The sequence below is a fragment of the Copadichromis virginalis genome, unplaced genomic scaffold, assembly GCF_057382275.1.
Source record: "Copadichromis virginalis isolate Kocher_CV1m ecotype Utaka unplaced genomic scaffold, C_Virginalis_male_GT1.1 unmapped_scaffold_1, whole genome shotgun sequence".
NCBI lineage: Eukaryota > Metazoa > Chordata > Actinopteri > Cichliformes > Cichlidae > Copadichromis > Copadichromis virginalis.
The window spans coordinates 9,541,753-9,562,360 of record NW_028188589.1 but is presented as its reverse complement, the minus strand read 5'-3'; the positions used below and the strand labels follow the sequence as shown (position 1 = coordinate 9,562,360).

General features: G+C 37.5%; 1 protein-coding gene and 1 long non-coding RNA gene across 1 annotated transcript; one reads left to right on the top strand and one right to left on the bottom strand.

The window, feature by feature from the left end:
- Positions 1-20,608, bottom strand: part of LOC146679781 (protein NLRC3-like) — a 320,608-nt gene that overhangs the window by 162,615 nt on the left and 137,385 nt on the right.
- On the top strand, positions 12,515-17,601 carry LOC146679783 (uncharacterized). The gene is made up of 4 exons (XR_014918605.1): positions 12,515-12,585; positions 14,568-14,599; positions 15,770-15,796; positions 16,997-17,601. It is a non-coding gene; the product is annotated as an uncharacterized LOC146679783 (long non-coding RNA).

The following is a 20,608-nucleotide window of genomic DNA, read 5'->3' as shown; positions in this document are numbered from 1 at the left end:
GTGACTTTTACAGAGAGACAGGGTGCTATTCTTAGTTGAAGGTATCTGAAGTGAACATAATTCCTCACATAAAGACACTTTATCTCAAGCAGTCCAAACGGTGGCTGTGCAGATGGATCAAAGATCAACCCATCTCGTGAGGAACCAAGCCAGGGAGCGTCAGGGTGGACAACGTACTCACAGTGTAGAGGAGCAGTGGCAGGTAAAGAAGAGGATCTTGGTAAATGTTTACAGATGTTGTGGCTAATTTGGGCTGCTGGTAACAAAGCACACTCACCAATGCTGTCTCAACACAGGTTTTCTCATCACTGATGCCCATGGTTGCTGTTAGAGGTCAATCTATTACATCAAAGTCTTTGCATGATTCTCCAGTGTTTAGCAAGGAGATGTGAAGTGGGTCACCAGCCAAGTCGTTGTACAGTTTATTTCTGTTAAATGCCTCACATAATAATATGAGGGTAAAATGAGGCACTGTGAAAGTCATCTGTGTAATAATGACAATAATAACAACAACAACAACAACAACAACAACAATATATACACTTAAAAACTACCCCGCACACAATAGTTTTGCACCTGAGCACTTAAAGTTAGAGCACTTTATTCATCACTTAAATCACTTTTAACTGGATTATCAATATCTGACAGTTTTTGGTCTGTTTACAAGTTTTACTGTTTATGTTTATTGTCTTTACTTTTGTGAATAGCTGCTGTAGGATGTATATATAATTATATTAATTATATTTAAACATTGCACTTTCTATTGTGCTTGGAGCATGTTACCTGACTGTTGTACACTAATATTGTATATAACAGCAGCTTACTATCTCACCTGATTCCTCCTTCCATGACTTGATTGAGCCTGCAGCTTCTCTAACATTTGATTGGTTGCCGTGCAAAGTAAGTCAAAACAGGTCGATCCTAGAAAATCGATTACTTGTGTAGACTTGGGGCAGCCAGTTATCCCAGAATGCAGATCAAATCACAGGCAGCAATGGTGGTGGTGTAGTTTTAAAATACCCCGTTTTTCTGTCACCAGCTACACTTTTAACAGTGTTTTAGCCGCGAATGTCGCGACGTATGTCTGGTCAGGTTGTCAACATAGAACATGTTTGCAAAAGTGCTCAGATGTTTTCAGAGATTTCACTAGCTCTGCTAACAGTTAGCATGCAGAGTGCACCGAGGGGGTACATTAACCGGTTTGTTTACATATTCCACTCTCCGTGTTCCACATGTTGCATTCGCAGATTCTCATTTTCATCGAACGATCGTCTCTTTCCGCCTGGTCTTGTGTCTCTGTGCTTCTGTAACATAAAGAACGAGCTGACATTTTTCTCACGAAACCAGCGATCAGCTCAACAGACCCTCAGTTTACCTGCATGCATCCTCCTCCTCATCTGTCAGCTGTTTAACACCTGCTGCTAATTCAAGAAACACGCCTACGTTACCTGGTGATAGTCACAGTTTAACTGGGCAGCCGGTGCTCGATATAAAGCAATGTCAGCGCATTTTTCTGCACAAGATAAGTAAATATAGTTTTTTCCCCGAGCGCAGAGCTGCTGGAGCTTGTTTCCTTACAGAGCACTTTATAGGCGAGCCAGCTTTATCAGCGGCTGATGTCCAATCACCAGCACACAGCTTTCAAACCTCAGCTGAGTTTTAGCTCTCAGTGGTTAAACGCTGGACTTCATTCACTCAGGTTCTGTCTGTCGGGTCACGTTTACTTCGCTGTTTTATTTACAACTGAGCAAATCGGTTTGGCTGAGGTTAAAGTTACGTTTCATAACTGCATAGTTTCACAGACGTTTAATGGTTCACTGGCACATGTGTTAGACTGAACTATCATCTAAATATCATCTGTTTTTTAATAGTTATTCAACTGTATTCTAAGCACCAGCTGTCTGTTAGAATGTGATTTTTTTCTCTCTCTGTTGGCAGACGTATAAAAATGCGCAGGAAAATCTGACATGCATGGCGAACTTCACCGACGATATTTAGGGAGGAATAAACACACATCAAACATAAATGAACCATTTGTCTGTCTCCATAATTGAGAGAATTTTCTCTTCTTATGTCAACACTCTCTCTCTTTTTTTTTTTCTTTTTTTTTCTTTTTCGGTCATGTTATGTTTACCTGTCAAAGGCTTGTTACAAACTATGAAACACATTGTGCCGACTTCTGGATGTTAGAAGAAAACTAATACTGCTCATGAATGAGACTAAAGGCAGGAAGGTGTCCTTTAAAACTAAACATGTTAATAGGACCTCCCTGTTTATATCATAGTTTATGATATAGCACGTGTATTTCAGTAATAGCCTGCTGAGGCCACTATACGTGCTGGCCTCATATCAAATGTGAAGGCAGACTGAGTCTATGTTTGACGTTTTTTATATCTAATCTTCCTTTTCAAACATTTAAACAGCAGCGAGTCTGCAGCTGAGGGAATACAAATTCAAATTGTCGGAACAGGTTTGCTCGTTTCTTGGATTCATTTGGCGATTTATTAAATGTATAACTGTTATTCTAATCTGCTGCTGAGTCTCTTACACTTTTCTTTATGCTGTATATTTTCACGTCTCTGGAATAGTTGGCAGTTAGATAGTCAGCTGGGAAACTTTGTGTTAACTCATGGAGCTGAGGATATCGTGGATATGCTGACCTCGCTGCGTGGTGTACAGAGCGAGGTCAGCATGATTAATATTCACAATAAAAATATTAGCCGAACATCATGAAGTCTGTATGTGTTTCATAGTGTCGAACAACCTTTGTACAGTTAAAGCCAGCAGTTACTACATGACGGAAACACCAACGTTATCTCTTTTATGTGTTTATACACAGGTCACGCTGATTACTGAACAAAAACCCAAAGATCAGATGTTAAACAGATTTATTTGCTCTCTCTCCTCCTTAAACATGTTTTTAATGTTAGTTATAATTCAGAATTGGCGACTGAAACACGTAGGACACATAAGAACATCAGGAAATAAAACATCGATAAATATAACCTCAGTAAAAGAAGTCAGCGGGGGTTACTACAGCTGTGTACCGGGGCCTGCGCTTTGTCGGTGGGATTGCTTGCGAGGCGAGCGGGTCTATGTCAAGATACAGCCTCTTTGCAAAAGTGTTTCGATGATTTCGGAGATGTCTGCCCAGTCTCACGGCAAAGCGTGGGATAGACCCGCTCGCCTCGCAAGCAATCCCACCGACAAAGCGCAGGCCCCGGTACACAGGGTGAGGCTGACAGATAAAATTATTTCATGACGAGAGCCAGGCGTCAGGACTGCCAAAATGAAATAAATAAATATATCATTAAATAATTAATTAAATGTGTCAATAATTAATTAAATGTGTCAATAATTAATTAAAATGTGAAATACATAAATAATTAATTAAATGTGTCAATAATTAATTAATTACATGTGTCATAACTATTTATTTAATTAATTAATTCCAATTTTAATTAATTATTGCCACATTTAATTAATTATTTAATTAAATGTGTTTGTCTCACGGTTGCTCTGTCTCGGTGTAGGTGTGAAGAGACAACCTGCAGCTTCATTTCTGATTGAAAGAGCAAGGCTCATACTGTGTGATTTTGTCAGTCGCGCGATTCAGCTCCTGCTCAAACTGTACGATTGACTCGCAGGGGTTAGAGCAGGGGTGTCAAACTCAAATACACAGTGGGCCAAAATTCAAAACTGGAACAAGGTCGCGGGCTAACATTAATATTCATTGAAAAAAAAAAATCTTCCTCCAGATTTAAGAATGAATCTGTTCTTATGGACTCAAACAAGTTTTGCTGAAAAACTGAATATGGAACAAGCAAAGTTTAATACTAAACAATATATATATAAGCTGGATAATACCAGTAGGCCAGCTCTAATAGTAATTTGGTATGGCTTCGCGGGCCAAATGTAATTAGGCTGCGGGACAAATTTGGCCCGCGGGCCAGAGTTTGACACCTATGGGTTAGAAGTTCGTAGGTCACGATGCAGGGTCTCACACTATACCGCCCGATGCTCTGATGCGACCTGAGTGCTCACACTGTGCGTCCATAAAATGAAGGTTATAACAGAAATTCTGTCGCTCTCCCTGTCTGTCTTTCACTCACACAGACACACCACCGCCATCAACTTTGCTAAATTGCTAATGAAAAACGTCAGGCAGCTGTGATTGAGCAGCAATGTCTATCCAACTATTTTCACGGTTGTTGTGGTCGTGATAATTTTGTGAGGCCACATCGAAAAGGCTCGGATGAGCTTTCCAAAGTTCTACAAGTTGTTCCTCCATCGCTTGTGTCCAGATCACACGCTGCACTGCCGTGCTGCGCCGTCTTTTTCGCTGACATTTGTGTTTGCGCGTGCGAAGTGTGAGAAGCTGCGGTGACACCCTCAGGACAGTCCTGAGGCAGGACCAAGCGATTGATGATCGGGAGCTGGTCGTGAGGTGTTAATCGCTTCTCGTTACCCCACGTATACTACACGATGCACGAGGCAGGCCAAAATCGGGCCGAAAAAAGTCGCACAGTGTCTGCCCAGCAGAGAGGCAGTCTTACACACAATGGCTATACAATAATTGAGAGGCAGAGGCCTGTGACATCCACCAGGTACAAAGAGGGCTAGATGATGGCACTCAAAATGAAGCTCGAGTTAGTCAGAGTCATTTATAATTCTGTGAATTTATCTTTTTACAAGTAGACAAACAGCAACACTGAACTGAACTGAACAACCATGCATGCATTGTTTACCAAGTCTCTCAGAGTATAATTTCTCTGACCTTTCTCAGTGTCCGACAGAGTACCCAAATAGCATACCTTTATTAAAATGTAATTTTAATAAATAGCGCTAGAATACAGGTAACTGATATTCAATTTTAAAAGTTATTTCTGGAAATAAATTTAATTCAAGTGTCAAAATGATAATAAAACCTTTTTTCAATGTGGCATTTTGTGTATGATTTATAAGACAACACATAAAGTTCAACTTAAGTGATGATCAAATCTGCAGGTCATTAATCAATATATAAAACTAAAATAAAAAATGTATTTTAGTTACACAGCACACAAACACGGAAGCAAGACGTGTAATTAGAATTACATATAATAAATATGGATTCATTAGTGCAATTTCTTTAACCATAGAGAATGACTAAATCCTTCAGGACAATGGTCATATCAGTGCACTGAACTCACTATGTTATCCATCTAACAGAGCCTCAACATGTTCCCACTGTAATTTCCCCTCATGAATGAATTTATGCTGCACTAATCTGAATGTTCGGAGGGAAATCAAACGCATTTTACTGTGTTTGTTTTGATTCGTGGCCTGATAAAATGGTGGGAGCATGCCACCATTTTAATCAAAACAAACACAAATAGTAATGATAATTCCATAATTAAAATTAGACGAGTTAACAAACAAAAATAACCCAAAACAGTGATAACATAAAATCATTACAAGGCAGTCCAATCACGAAACACAATCGTAGTTAGCCAATCAGAGCGGGTGACAACAGATTACGTCACAAGTTAAAGACCGGCGGGAAACCTTATTTGATCTTTCCGAATCTTTCTACGATACTTCGAGGGACAGAGACGGCTTTTACTCTTCTCAAAAACTTCATAAAACGTAAGTATCCGACTTCTAACTCCGTTAAATGTCCGTTTTCATGGATGCCTGGATGTTAAACTCAATTGTTACACCTGGTAGAGCAGAACGCTGATCATTTTATTAACCCTCACGTCATACTGGGCTCTTTTTGTGCCACTTTTTTCATTCGTATGAACGCCATTTCCGCTGTGTTGGGTGTAACATAGCCAAACTTGCCAGCCGGTTTCGTTTTTGTAAAATCTTCAAATTTTCAGTCTGATTTTCTTACATCAGCCTAACACGGCTTAGCAGCAAAAATACTCACACTCAACACCCTAGGGACCGTTTTGTGCCTTATATTAATATATAAATTTTTTATAGCACTTTTTCGGGCGTGGCAGAAAACGGTCCCTAGGGTGATGAACGTAAGTTTTTTAAAGTATCACGTGAGGGTTAAGATCTTAACGAATTTGACAAATCTTCAAGATCTATAACAGTTTTATAAACTTTAAGATGTTAAGTTTGAGCTGTGAGTCTCTAACTTTGCTTAAGGCTGGCAGTCTGCCCTGGCAACAACACTTTCTAGAACTTTCTCAATTAAGCTATACAAAAACTGAATAACCAATAGGAGTTAGGCTAAAAGACTTAAACAAAAACCTAATGGAAACCATATTTTGAATAACTTCATTTCCCACAATGCCTCAGAGCCATTACTCATCAAAAAAAGGCCATTTTCTGCGCGGTTATAGAGGTTGTGACTGACATGAAAGCGTGCTAGATTACTGTCATTCTATTGGCTCAAATGATTAACAAGGGGGACCAATAGAAAGAGCCACAGCCACAGGAACTATGCAAGTGCATTACGTTTGTGGAGGGGGATCTCCAACAAACAACAAATATTTTAGGCATTTAAATAAAGTTAAATCATTTCTTGTTCACAAATTTAGAGCCAAAGAAGCTATTCACAAATTATGAATACCTAGCTTTGTCTTAACTAAAACTGTTGTTTCACTGTGTTTCACTTCAGCAGCATCAATCTTTGCACAGATAATATTGATGTGATGATTCCTTATTTTCTGGAGTGTATTGCCAGCATATTTTCAAAGGACATTATATGCTAGAAAATACAAAAAATAAATGAATAAAAATTGGTTAAGAAAAAACATCTCATTGGTTCTATGAGTATGTGTTCAGTCTTCAGTTACTTTGACCAACTCTCTTTGCTGTAATATTTGCATTAATTCAATGAAATCTTAGAACTGTTAGCTTTATTTTAAAACCAACATTGTATTTAATATCAGAAAAATACTTTTAGACAGGCCTGGGTTTTTTGGCCTGTCATTTTTAAGCGGGAACCTCAGAAAGGTATTTTTGACTTTTGTTTGACATCAGAAAGCAAAGAGACTGCACAAAATCTACAGGTGTTACCATATTATATGACCCTTGGTTGTAACAGAAATGTATTAACTTCTTAATAATTTTTGTGTTGCCTTTTTTTCAGAATGGCTTTGATGAAGCTTTTAAATACTTGCCCTGACACGCCGTATTTCCGGCCACCCCCACTGCACTTCAAAGTGTTAAGATCATGCGACCAGCTGAGGGTCACTAGCTGGCGCTTCCAAGATGGGACAGCTACACCCCTTATCACCAAAAAGAACACTGTGGCAGCCATCACAGATACCGAGACTGTGACCAAGGTCACACTATTTGAGGAATTTTCCTCTAAAATCCAGCAGGGGCGGTGCTACATAATGAGGGGGTATGAACTCAGGGGCACGGCCCCACCATACAATATAAACATAACTGCACGAACCCAATTTTTTAGGGCTGCAAACTTAACTGTTAGTGAGGATCGTTTCACCGAAGCAGAGTGCCTTCTACATCCTCCTGCTCCACTGACACCTCTGAAGATGAGCTCGACAAATGGCGGGCTCATCACAGTCCAAGGGGAGGTGGTGGAGGTAAGTATTTGTGGTTCCATCAGAATTTACATGGCTTTAGGTTTCCAAATAACCCATTATTGCGTGTATTTTTTTACAGTTAAAAATAATTTTTGCTGTCAAGCAGAGACTAAATTCTGTTAAGATTGTTAAGCACAATTTTTTAAAAATATTTTCCTAAGACCGTTTCTGGTATTTATGCAGCCAATTTGCATTGTGTCTACATACATTTGTATTGTAAGGGCTAGATTCTAATGAACAGTCTCTACTTGATAATAAAAAACAAACAGAATAATTATTTTATATACCTGTGTATATAAATTTATACAAAGGTCTTCATCTTAATTTACCTATACTTTATAATAAAAATAAAAGCAGATACAATGGAAACTGGCAAAATTACCCTGAATTGGGCATAATGGACACCAACTAGAATTTGGAAACTGGCAAACTTTTCATTTATGTTGCTGTCACTTAAGAATCCAACTAAGTTACAAATGTATTGTTTGTAGAAAGATTTCCTTCAAGCTGTTTCATAATTATGAAAAACATCCTGATAAGTTCAATGAAGAATACTTAATAACAGCAATAATATAATCTAAAAATCTTACTGAAGAAATAAAAACCTACCACATATCAATACACTAACTATTACTGATATTTTATTTCAATTTACTTTTCAGTTTTCTGCAGTAAAGGACGTAGTGTCAGGAAAACAGCACGTTCCCTTGCGAAATCTCCAGCTAAAGGAGGTAATGATGCAATTTTAGTTTTATATTGAAATTGGTTAAACTAATGTGACAAATTTGACATTGCTGGTACATGAGCAGTGGGCTTTCTTTTTCTAGTTACTGGATTTTGGATTATTTAATTAATAAATCTATAATTCTGTCATATTTGTGATTTCAGGATGGTTACACCGTATCAGTCTGCCTCTGGAGGGAGGCAGGAATTCACACCTTTAATGTGGGAGACCAGATTAACCTCTCCCACATGAAGCTGAACCACACCGCATATGGGCCACAGCTGCACAGCACTAGTTATACGAAGGTTGAGGTATGAAGAAGCTAAACCTTTGTACCAATATTTCACAGCAACAACAAATGTTTAGAACTAGGTTTTGAAATGTAACTACATATTCTTTCAGTCTCTAAAATCCAGCAGTGTATGTGTGTGTGTATCAATATGTCTCCCATTTTAAAGTATTAGTCCTCCATAATTGTATTTCTGGTAAATCACAGTATTCCTGCTATGTTGTACTATTTTTCTAAATCATAATGTTTCTGTAATGTTTAAGTATTTTTGGCTAAATATATTCTTTCTGTTATCTTATACTATTTCTCCTATATCAAATTATCTTATACACACACACACACACACACACACACACACACACACACACACACACACACATATATACACTCAACAAAAATATAAACGCAACACCTTTGTTACTGCTCCCATTCCCCATGGGATGGACGTAGAGACCTAAAATTCATTCCAGATACACAATATAACCATCCCTCCCTCAGGATGCTGATCTGACATCATGAGTAGTGCCTTTTGTTGTGGGCAGTCTGAGGTACACCTGTGCACTACTCATGATGTCAGATCAGCATCCTGATGTGGCACACCTGTGAGGTGGGATGGATTATCTCAATATAGCAGATGTGCCCACTACCACACATTTGGACTGATTTGTGACCACTGTTTGGGAGGGATGGTTATATTGTGTATCTGGAATGAATTTTAGGTCTCTGCGTCCATCCCATGGGGAATGGGAGCAAAAACAAAGGTGTTACGTTTATATTTTTGTTGAGTGTAGATGTCCAGATGAACATAATCCCAAGACGTCTTTGGGATTTAATTACCTGCATGATTGATCATGCATCATATAATGCATAATGTAACACATACATATAAACGTATAAACATAATGTGTATGTCTTGGTGACTTACTTAAACCACATGATGACCATAGATTTTCTTTTTGGATAAAAAAAGGAAATGTTTGGAGGGCTAAATATGTGCTTATGCTTTGTCAACAGACAAAAGTAGAGGACAGAGAGGAGGTCCTCATCATTGGTGTGGCCATGAGTGACAAGCCAAATCAGCTTGAGGTTCTTCTGGATGATGGGCAGAGCCTCTTCATCGACAGTGAGCTCTGGACACCATTTGATAATGAACTTGAGGAGGCAGCGGTCAGGGTAAAAATTCAAATTAAGGGGAAGCAAATTATGCAGATTAAAAAAACCCCACTGTGAATAATTTAAAAAATGTATTCATTTGTTCCTTTGTTTGTTACTTGTTTGTTTGTTCAAAAATATAAAATGTTATATTTCATAAATTAAAAACAATGAAGTTCTTATTTTCTATGTATTTATAATTGTATATTGTATATGCTTTTATTTTTATTATAAAGTATATATTAAGATGAAGACCTTTGTGTAAATTTATATACACAGGTATATAAAATAATTATTCTGTTTGTTTTTTATTATAAAGTACAGACTGTTCATTAGAATCTAGCCCTGTACCATAATTAACTGTTTTGAAAATCTAATAAATATTCATTTTAACATTCCTGCTCTTTTAATTTTTTATTCAAATAATTGTGGAAGCGCAAAATGATGAACTTGAGATTTTTGGGTAGACATGATATCAATGAGAATAGAATAGAATAGAATAATCCTTTAATTGTCCCACAAGGGGAAATTTGGTTGTATCAGCAGCACAGAAAAAAGAAAACACACACACACACAGATATACAAACAGAACAGGACACAGAACAGAAACACGATTTTTACATAGTTACATTAATTTACATTAATTACATTACAAATTAATCCAAAATCTATACAAACAATTGAAGCATCCGTTGGAATTGTGAATACATCCTTGTTTGTCATGTTTACATTTATGGCCCTAAGATGCGCAGACACATGATAGGCTATTAACTGCAAAAATATATGCATATATAAACAGGAAATGAGAGACAAAATATATTCTTTGATTTGCTGGAGTTTTGTGCACATCCCGTATGGCAAGGATAAACAACATTACAACTACATTAAAACTCCCAAGAGCTTATTTTTTTCATTTAGTTTAGTTTTAGTATAGCTTTCCTGATTTGATGATAAACTACAGAATATTGTTGAAATGAAGTTCACATTGTGATATATTTCAGGTGTGGAGAGTCACACAGCTGAACAATTGATGCACATATTTAAAGAAACAGGGATCAAATAAAGAACATTGCTGTGGAATAAATTACATTGAAAAATAATCACTGCCCTGTGTTAGAGAGTGATTTATGATCAGGTATTAATTGGGTTAACTTTACCTCTTACAGCTTTTAACATAGTGCTGTGACCGGGATAAAATTTATCATAAAGTAGCTGGAAACAGTAGACTCATTAACATGAATGTTATGGTTCCAGTGTGATCAAAACTCATATCAGCTGTGTGACCTCATAAAATGATAAACAGAAACACATCTGACTGGATGTGATCTTCATGAACTTCATAAACTTTTCAAATAGACTTAATGGGTCAAACTATATGTCTGACCCATTATCTATATATATATTAGAGCAGTCTAAGCACAGATGTGCTACCCCAAGAATACAAAGCCACACTGGAAACGATGACAGGCTTGCAGCCCTGTGTCTTCCTGGAGTAAGGTGCCTGATCAGTAGTACAAGAATTATGCTTCTAGTCCACCTAGGTTTTGAGTTACACAACGTTTTGTAACTCCAAAAAACGGCGTTTTTCGCCTCTCGCCGCGATCTAATTCTGACTCCTCATTACCCTGTTTTTCAAAATGGCTCCTCGCTTTCCCAGTGGCGCAGTTGGTAATGACATGGGTCTGCAAGCCAAAGATCGTGGGTTCGATTCCACCTTGGTCAACATGTTTTTTTCCCTACAAATTAATACACTGTCACAGACCAGTAATTCATATTCATCATTTATTACAATTCTGCAAACTTTTATGATTTTACCAGCTTTTCTAATATGGACCTCACATTCTTGTTAAGACTCCATGGCACAAATACTCTTCCCTTTAGGCTCTGTGTATGTGTGTGTGTATCAATATGTCTCCCATTTTAAAGTATTAGTCCTCCATAATTGTATTTCTGGTAAATCACAGTATTCCTGCTATGTTGTACTATTTTTCTAAATCATAATGTTTCTGTAATGTTTAAGTATTTTTGGCTAAATATATTCTTTCTGTTATCTTATACTATTTCTCCTAAATTCTTGTATTTTTGAGAAGTTATCATGTTTCTGGTAAGTTACAATATTTCTGTTAAGTTCTGCTATGCTATTGTATTTCTGCCAAGAATTATGTTTCCTCTAAGATATTGCAGTTCTGCTAAGTTATTCCATTTTAGCAAAGTTCCTTTGCTTCTGCAAAGTTTTTACAATTTCTGCAACTTTTCAGCTTTTTCAGCTAGTTTTAGCAGACAGCTTCAGCTTTAAAGCAATTCAGAATTCATGATTACAACCAATATGTAGTAGAATAAAAGAAACAAATGTGCAATGAACATATCAGGAGTCGCTGTTAAAAAGTCTCATAGCAGTGGGGTTAAGGGACCTCCTGAACCTCTTGAGTCCTGCAGTGGAGTGAGATGAACCTCTGCAGCTCCTACTGTGAGGATGCTTAGGCGATCACCAACACCAGCTCCTTGGTGTTGGTGTTCAGCAGAAGACTGTTCTTATTACTGCAGTCAGTTAAATAAATCTATCATAATAAAGTACATTTTAACATAATGACCTTATGTTTATTTATGTCTTTTAACCATTATTTCAAATTCAAAGAATCCTGTTTGAAACATTTATTAAACTTATAGAATTAAATTTCTGCTAGTTGCTTTTTGTTGCAAAAAAGCAACTAGCAACTAGTATAATAATATTTAAATTTACATATATTTTTCACGTTTTCCATGCCAATTTTGTGTAATTGCGGAGTTTCCCACTACCCGTGAATGCCTCTTTTTTTAACGTCTCTGCCTGACTCCTGAATCTCCGTCCACTCTCAGCTCGATCCCCACCGGTAAGCGCTGCTTCTCTGTCTCTCTTTTCTGAAATGAAATGTCTATAAGCTGTATGAGGGATTTACCCAGTTGTTGTTAGTGACTTATGAAGCCAGTCGAAGTACAAGTCATGTTAAAGTAACACAATGGCTGCTTTTTTAGTGAAACGTTGTAATTTTACTATTTAAAAGGAGTGTTTGGTATGCTAGCACTAAGTGCTAACGCCTAGCCTAGCTGCTATAGGCCCAGTGTGAAATTAATATGGTTCATTTGATTGTTTATTACAGTTATTGTGTTGTATTTGGTTCATTCGGTGTGTTAGTGTTTCTGAGTCTGTTAGGGAAGCTGAAGTTAATTCTCTTCACAAATCAGTCAGTTAAAAACGGCCTCATTCTTTCGGTTGTAAGCCGTCATTTTAGAACCACTGATTAGCTGCTGAAGCAGCAGGGTCGGCAACTTCAAAGGAGCCATTTTACCGCCATTAGCTGTGTCCCAAAACGTCGGCTGCATCTTTCGGAGGACCCAGCCTTCGCGGTCTACGTGGACCGAGAAGGCTGTGAAAGTGGACGGTCTAGCCTTCAGATTTGCGTCACCGCTGTCTCGCTGGAGTTTAATAAACTCGGCCGTCTGCTCCTTGCTATTTAAAATATAACAGGACACTGGCGTAAATTCTCGACCGTTTAACGTTTATTGAGCTGTGTGAAAATCCCGGAGGAACCCACCGGATTGATTAATAAAGCTTTATTTAATCTAATAATCTAATAACTTTGATCTCAGCCAAACCGATTTACTCCAGAACAAATAAAACACAGAAAAAGGCAAACAATTACATTTTTAAGTTATCAGAGTGACTTGTATATCATGTTTAACCTGAGTAGCGAAAGAGCGGGGGTCTGAACCCCCCTCCCAGCTTGCCATCGAGCCGGTGGGTGACAGACGTCTCTGAAAACGTCGGCACACTTTTGCAAATATGCGATGTCTTGATAAACCAAGCAGATATTTACACCGCTACTTTCTCGCCTAAAAATATGTTAAAAGTTTATTCGGGGAAATGAAGGACTCATTTGTCGGCCGCATTTGAGACAGCCTTCGTCGACTGGCTGTGACATAATCGGCCTTCAAATGCGGCCTCCGGAGGATGCAGCCGACATTTTGGGACACAGCTTCTGACTGAAAGCCGGGAGAAAAAGAGTCACGTGCCTGTACCGGTGTGTTTTTGTGCTGTGGGTTAATTAACAGAAGGGAGAGAGAGAGTGAGGATGAAACACATAATATAAGAATAATAACATCTCTTAACAAGAAGTTTTTTTTTAATTAGGTAATTTTAGTTTTTTAGTTAAATTTTTAAGAACTGTTTAACAAACACTTGTTTGTGCAGGTTGTTTTTTTTTTAAAATGAAACCTACACCTGCAGCTCTGTTTAACTTCTCACTTTGTGAAAAACTAACGAAATATAAAAAAGTCCACCTTCAAATAAATAAAATGCAGCAGTGCACCATTAATATTATAAATATGATATGTAGATATTTAAAACAACAGCATATTAAATGATACTGTGTGCAGGTGATAATATTTTTAGGAAGCAGAATTTGAATGCAGACGAACTCAAATGTTGAAGCCTACAAAAATATCATCCAAGCTTTCATTTATGATTGTTCATGCTTTGAAATTGTGATGTCAGAATTTGATAAAGTGTGCAGAGCTAGGTGTAGCAAATCATTGCTTATTAAATCTACTGTGTTATCTAATAGCACCAAACTAATAGAGCTATCACATAACTGAGAAACGTGTGTGGCTTATTACAAATGGATGAAACCACATTTTACCTTAATGAAGACAGTAATCTTTAATAAGGTGTAGAAAAAGGTGAGTTGTTTGTTGCTGTGATAAACAAAGAAGTGTACTGAATCTTTTGGACTACACAGAGTGATGCAGTATTGACTGTGATGCTGATTTGAGTTGTCTCATTCTGTATTTTTGTGCTTTGTCTTTTGTTACACAGAGTGAAAGAGATCTTTGGTTTTGCCTTTGCTGGTAAGTAAACAGTGATTGTAACTGAGGCAGTATGAACCTGGCATTGCGTAGCACATTTGGCAACTTACATACAGTAGTTTGACTTTTTGTGATATGTTTCCATTTACTGATGGGCAAAAACACAAAGTCAGGATTTATTACCTGTAGCAGCAAAGCCCTCACACAGGACCTCTGACTGTCCCTGAAAATGTCCCTGAAGTTTAATAGCCCATTTATGTATGATTTAAATTTCTTATGGCTTATTGAATCCAAACATAGGTAAATGTCAGTTGTTCATTTTCTCCTTATGTTTGTGGATTTAAGTAGCAGACAAAACAATGAAAGTGTTTTAGGGGAGTCAGTATAAGTGGTTGCTCAAACACTTAAGAGCTGCACAGGTATTGATTCATATTGTCTCTCAAATTCTGCTGATGTGTTACATTAAAGTCAGAACACTGTAGAAGTATTTTGTACAGTTAAGCAATAATGAAAAACTAAGAGAACCAGAGGTGTGAGTGGACATTGTTAGGTACATTACAGCCAGTGTGTCTAATTAGTTTATCACTTATTTGGTGAATATAATGTGTTTTAAAATTTTATAGAAAAGTTGCCAAAAAGGTACACTGCAAAATACATAAATATTCCTAGCAACAGGTATAATGAAAGGACTTTTTAGTGTAAAAATTTAAGACATTTAATTTTAATTACAAAACATGGTGCACCTCTGCTATTGTAACATGTCAATATTTAAAACTATTTTAAGATTTACATATTCATATCAGACATGACGAGGTTTTCTGTTGCTTCTGATTTATATAATTATTTTGTATCTAACATTTTTAAAAGTTTTGGCTTTCACACTTTAGTAGTACTGACCTGTTGTAGAAAATGTTGGAGCCACAAAGCTTCTGTGTAGGAAATATTTGGTATATCCTGCACTTGTGCCAACAAATATTGGTGGCTATTCTTTATATTTCTGTAGTAATGAATGCTTTTATTACACTTGCTACAGCCATGTGAGACGCTGCAGTTCATTTATCTCCTCTTTAGACTACAGTAAGCTCATAAAGCCTTAAATAAATTAAGAATTTTACTAGTTAATTTATGTCACAGTAAATTGGATTGTGTGTGAAGAGGCTCAACAGTCTGAATCATCAAACAGTGATCTGATGAATTGTTTCCTTTCTCTAGACTGCTGATCTGATCGTCTCCAGTCTGGTAAGTAAAGGTTTGTCTGAGGTACAGTGCTGGGAAATGTTTCTCATTATAGGACATTCAGTTTAGTGGAGTGAGTCAGCACAGCTCTTGGGAATAATCAGATCGTAGAAAAGTCTGTGTAAACATTTCCAGACTTACAGATCTCTCTTATCATCATAGTACATTTTTAATTAGGCCCTAATATCGGCCATGCTAAGTTTATTGTAGATTTAGTGGAGTGTGTATTAAACATGCCCCATATTTGACTGAAAAATGTAGAAACTGCTGTTTAGGAGTCATCTGTCTCCAAATTTTTCATTTTGCCAAAAGTCATACTGAGTAAATTATTTTTTACTTTTATGTTAACGGCTCCCCAGACATTATGATATACTGTTGAACCAGGTAAGTACACACAGAAACGGGAATTTGAGACCTTTGGGCATTTAGGATCATGTGAGTTGAGTGCTGTGAAGTGTTTAAAGCAGGTGGTCTGAAACTGTCTGCTCTGACTTCATTGTGTGGGTTTAGCTTGACCATATAATGTTTATAGTAAGTTACTGTAGCACCATATCTTGGTTTACAGACTGTGTTTGTTTTTATTGTGTTAATAGAATGCAAAAATGTCCTTATCATATGGTGGTGGAACATTTCTAAACATTTTCATTCAGTTGAATCTAATAATGTACTGTACGACTCTTCAGTGTGTAATGATATATGTGTTCTGTATTTTTCGGACTGTAAGGCGCACTAAATTCTAAGGCACATTAAGCCAAACAAAACAGATAAGTGAAACTTTATTCAACTAATTTACAATAACTCTCAAAATTGTTCAGTTGTAAGACATAAAATACAGAACAATACACTCACTTTTCAGGATTTATGGACTGATGAATGTGGATTGATCAGTTTGAAATCTGCTTCATAAGCATGGCTCTCAACAGGTGCCAGGCCCTTATACACACACACCATATTATGTTGAAGCACAGTACGAATTACTCTACGAGGGTGCTGACTATGGTATCCATGCTCCGACAATACATCAAGTGGTGCCCGTGTACCACATAGAATTGGTTTAAAATCAGTAAGCACAACCATACATAAGGTGCACTGTCTATTTTTGAGAAAATTAAAGGCTTTTAAATGTGCCTTATAGTCTGAAAAATACGGTAAAGCCAGGTTTATTGGAAGTGTGTCTAATTCCACTTTCTTTCTGTCTTACAGGTGACCTGCTGCAGAAAACCCTCTCCCTCTATCATTAACAAGCAATTCAGTCTGTCCTATCACTCTCCCTCTCCCTGCTCAATCTTTTTTGACAAGCCATTCTATCTTCTATCCATTCTCCGCCATGTGCTCTATCTAATTTGACAAACTTGAACCTGAGTTGAAACGCAATCCTGTGACTTGAAATCCAGTTTTACCAGAATCTAAGTTTTTGGAATTGAAGTTACCTGAACTTTGTCAGTCTGTATTCAGAATTCTGAGAGATCTCTGCTCTCACTGCTCCATCTTTCCTGTCGTTAAACTCTCTCACATCCAGTCATTTTTCTGGAAATCACAAGTAGAAAGTTAAAATTACAGTAGTAGAATTACAGTACAGTAGAACTCACAGTAGAAACTACTTACACAGCCCTACATTTGTCATTTTAATTTTGCATTACACTTTGGAATAAACATTGATTGGCTTACAGGTGCAATTGCTTTGATAAATTATATAAAATATACACCTCTTAAAGGTTTATTTGTAATAAGACAATCTGGTTATTTTGTAATATATACATTCAGACTGCTCTATTTACATAAATATTAAATTAGATTCAAATACATTTTTCAAGTCTGTATCATTGACTATAACATTTGACTACAGTAAGTTTATACTAATATTATTTAAGGACAAACCCATTTCTATTACTCAGTGTAAGTATTGAGTTACAATTGTCATTGAGAAGCTGCCCTGAGGACCCAGACTTCCTGTTTCCTGACTGTTGCAGAACATCCAGCTGAAGAATCCTCATCGCCTGTCATCTGATCACCACACCACCACAGCTCCTTATATTTGCTTTAGATTTTAGATATCTCAAAGAGTTACACAAAGTCTACTTCAAAGCTAAGAGTTTTATTATAGCCTGTTGATTGATTGTTGAGATTTATTCTGCATATTACTTCACAGAAGTATAGACCTATTCATTAACCAGTCTGGTTAAAAAAAAGAAGTAATAATATACAGTTGTTGAAAAAGCTACAATAAAACGTTTTTAAGGATCTTTCAATAACTTTTATATTGAGTTTGTATTTAAGCCAGCCTTTTACATCAATTAAACGGTCATAAGAACACTTTACCATTTGTATAGTTGATCCATTTAATAGAAACTTGAGGAGTTTTTCAGTGTTTACAGGTTGAGTTTTGTATACATTTGTGTATAAATACATATAAGGTCCAATTTGTACTTGCACAAAATGCCAAGGAAAGGTCAAAGGTCACAGTCCCAGAAGCTTAGATGGCAAAAGCAGAAGGAACAGGTAAATCTTTCTCAGACCGGTGAGCAGGTAAAGGTGTCTGTTACAAGTATTCCCAGTCCAGAAGTGCAGCTCAGCGTTCAGACGGCCGCAGTGTCTTATGCAGATGTGGTAAAGAGAGGTGTTTGCTCATCATCAGTGCCAAATGCTAAAGTACAGCAGGTAATCCAGACTGAACCCCAGCTAACTGTGCAAACGCAGCATGATGGAGAAGCTCCAGGACCGTCTCATGTACAGGTTACAAACAGTGAAAGTTGTCCACGAGTGAGTAGCATCTGTGCGTCTCGAAGCCAGGCCAATGCTAAGTATGGAAAGTACCGGAATCAGCAATGCATGGCGAATAGTTTGGTTTTCCTGTCATTCTTACACGAGGATGAATTCATTACCAGAGCAGATCTCAACCGTGTGTTGGACAAAGGCCATGCCGTGTATTCAGATGCCAGAAAGAGGTTTGTGAACAGCGTGTTTCTAGCCTGTGATGAACTTCCCACTGTGATCATCAGCCGCAGACACGAGTATCAAGTCGACATGTCTCAGTTTGCTCATTATGGCACATTTGACGGTACAGATCATCTTCCGAGCCTTGAACAGGGACTACAGCGTTTGGCATCAGAGTTTCGCTACGCTTTGCTAGTCATGGGAGGAACAGCCATCGCAGTTTCCAGGCTGACTTCAGGTGAATACGCATACTTTGACCCTCACCCACGTAGGTCTACAGGAATGCCATTGTCGCTAAGTGTAAGTGGTGGAACTGCAGTTATGTTAAAATTCACACGTCTTAACGACATGATTGACAGGATCAAACGTTTGTACCAAATGTTTTGCATTGCACCAACCTGTGCTTATGAGCTACAGCCTGTTGAGTTCCACAGTGAAAACGCTGCTGACCAAAGAAATGCTGATGAAAACAGACAAACCGCTACAACTGTTTCAGCACCAGCTTTAAATGAACCTGAATTTGAAACCCCAAAGTCCACTGAGCAGACACAGAAAACTGTGGCCGACACTTTAGCTACTGAAGTGATGTCATCCAGAGTGGATTATTCAAATGAGCCAGCTGCTGAGCTGAACAATTCTGATTATTTAGAAATAGAAACCTCTGCATCTTCTGTGAGAGAACCTCAGGTAACATCAGATTCTGTTCCTCAGAAGGATCCAACCGCTGCCAACCGCTGTTCAACAAAGACAACACAGGAACTTTCACATAAACTGCTGAAATATAGTAAACAGGGAAGGAAAAAAATGAGGAGAAGATCATTGGCCCAACAAAAACTACCAAAAAGAAAGGATCCTGATCACAGACAAAAGAAGAGTGTGTACAAAAGTAATCTATATAAGCTAAATCCTATATATAGAGAGAAACAGAGGGAACATTTGAGAAAGATCTATAAGGAAAGAGATGATTTTAAGGAAAAACAGAAGGCGCAAATGAGAAGGATCTATAGAGAAAGTGCTAAAATTAGAGAGAGAAAAAGAGAACGTGTCATAAGGATGTATAAAGAAGATTCTTTATTCAGAGAAAAGCAGAAGGAACGAATAACAAGAACATACAGAGAATCTCCCGTGTTCCGAGAAAAGCAGAAGGAACGAATAACAAGAACATACAGAGAATCTCCCGTGTTCCGAGAAAAGCAGAAGGAACGAATAACAAGAACATACAGAGAATCTCCCGTGTTCCGAGAAAAGCAGAAGGAACGAATAGCAAGAACATACAGAGAATCTCCCGTGTTCCGAGAAAAGCAGAAGGAACGAATAACAAGAACATACAGAGAATCTCCCGTGTTCCGAGAAAAGCAGAAGGAACGAATAGCAAGAACATACAGAGAATCTCCCGTGTTCCGAGAAAAGCAGAAGGAACGAATAACAAGAACATACAGAACTTGTGCCGAATTCAGAGAGAAACATAAAGCTTACATGAGGTCATATGTTTCTAACCTATATAAAGAAAGTGTAGAATTTAGACAGAAAAAAAAATGTTACATCACTAAACGTTATGGAGAAGAGAGACAATTTCAGCAACAACACAAAGAGAATATGAGAGAACGAATGAGAGTAAAATATTGGAACGGTTTTTCTTTTAGACAGATGCATAATATCAGATGTGCAATGAACATAAAAAGAAAATATCGTCAGATGCATCGACCAGCTGAAAGTTTACAGTGTCATCCAGATAACAGTTTAATGAATGAGGCCATATCTCGTTTCAGATCCAACATTAAGTCAGCACCATCTTATGTTTGTACTGTTTGTCTAAAAGCTTCTTTTCCTAATCAGGTGAAAATCTGCAAAAGAGAAAATTACTCAAAACACCAAACTGTA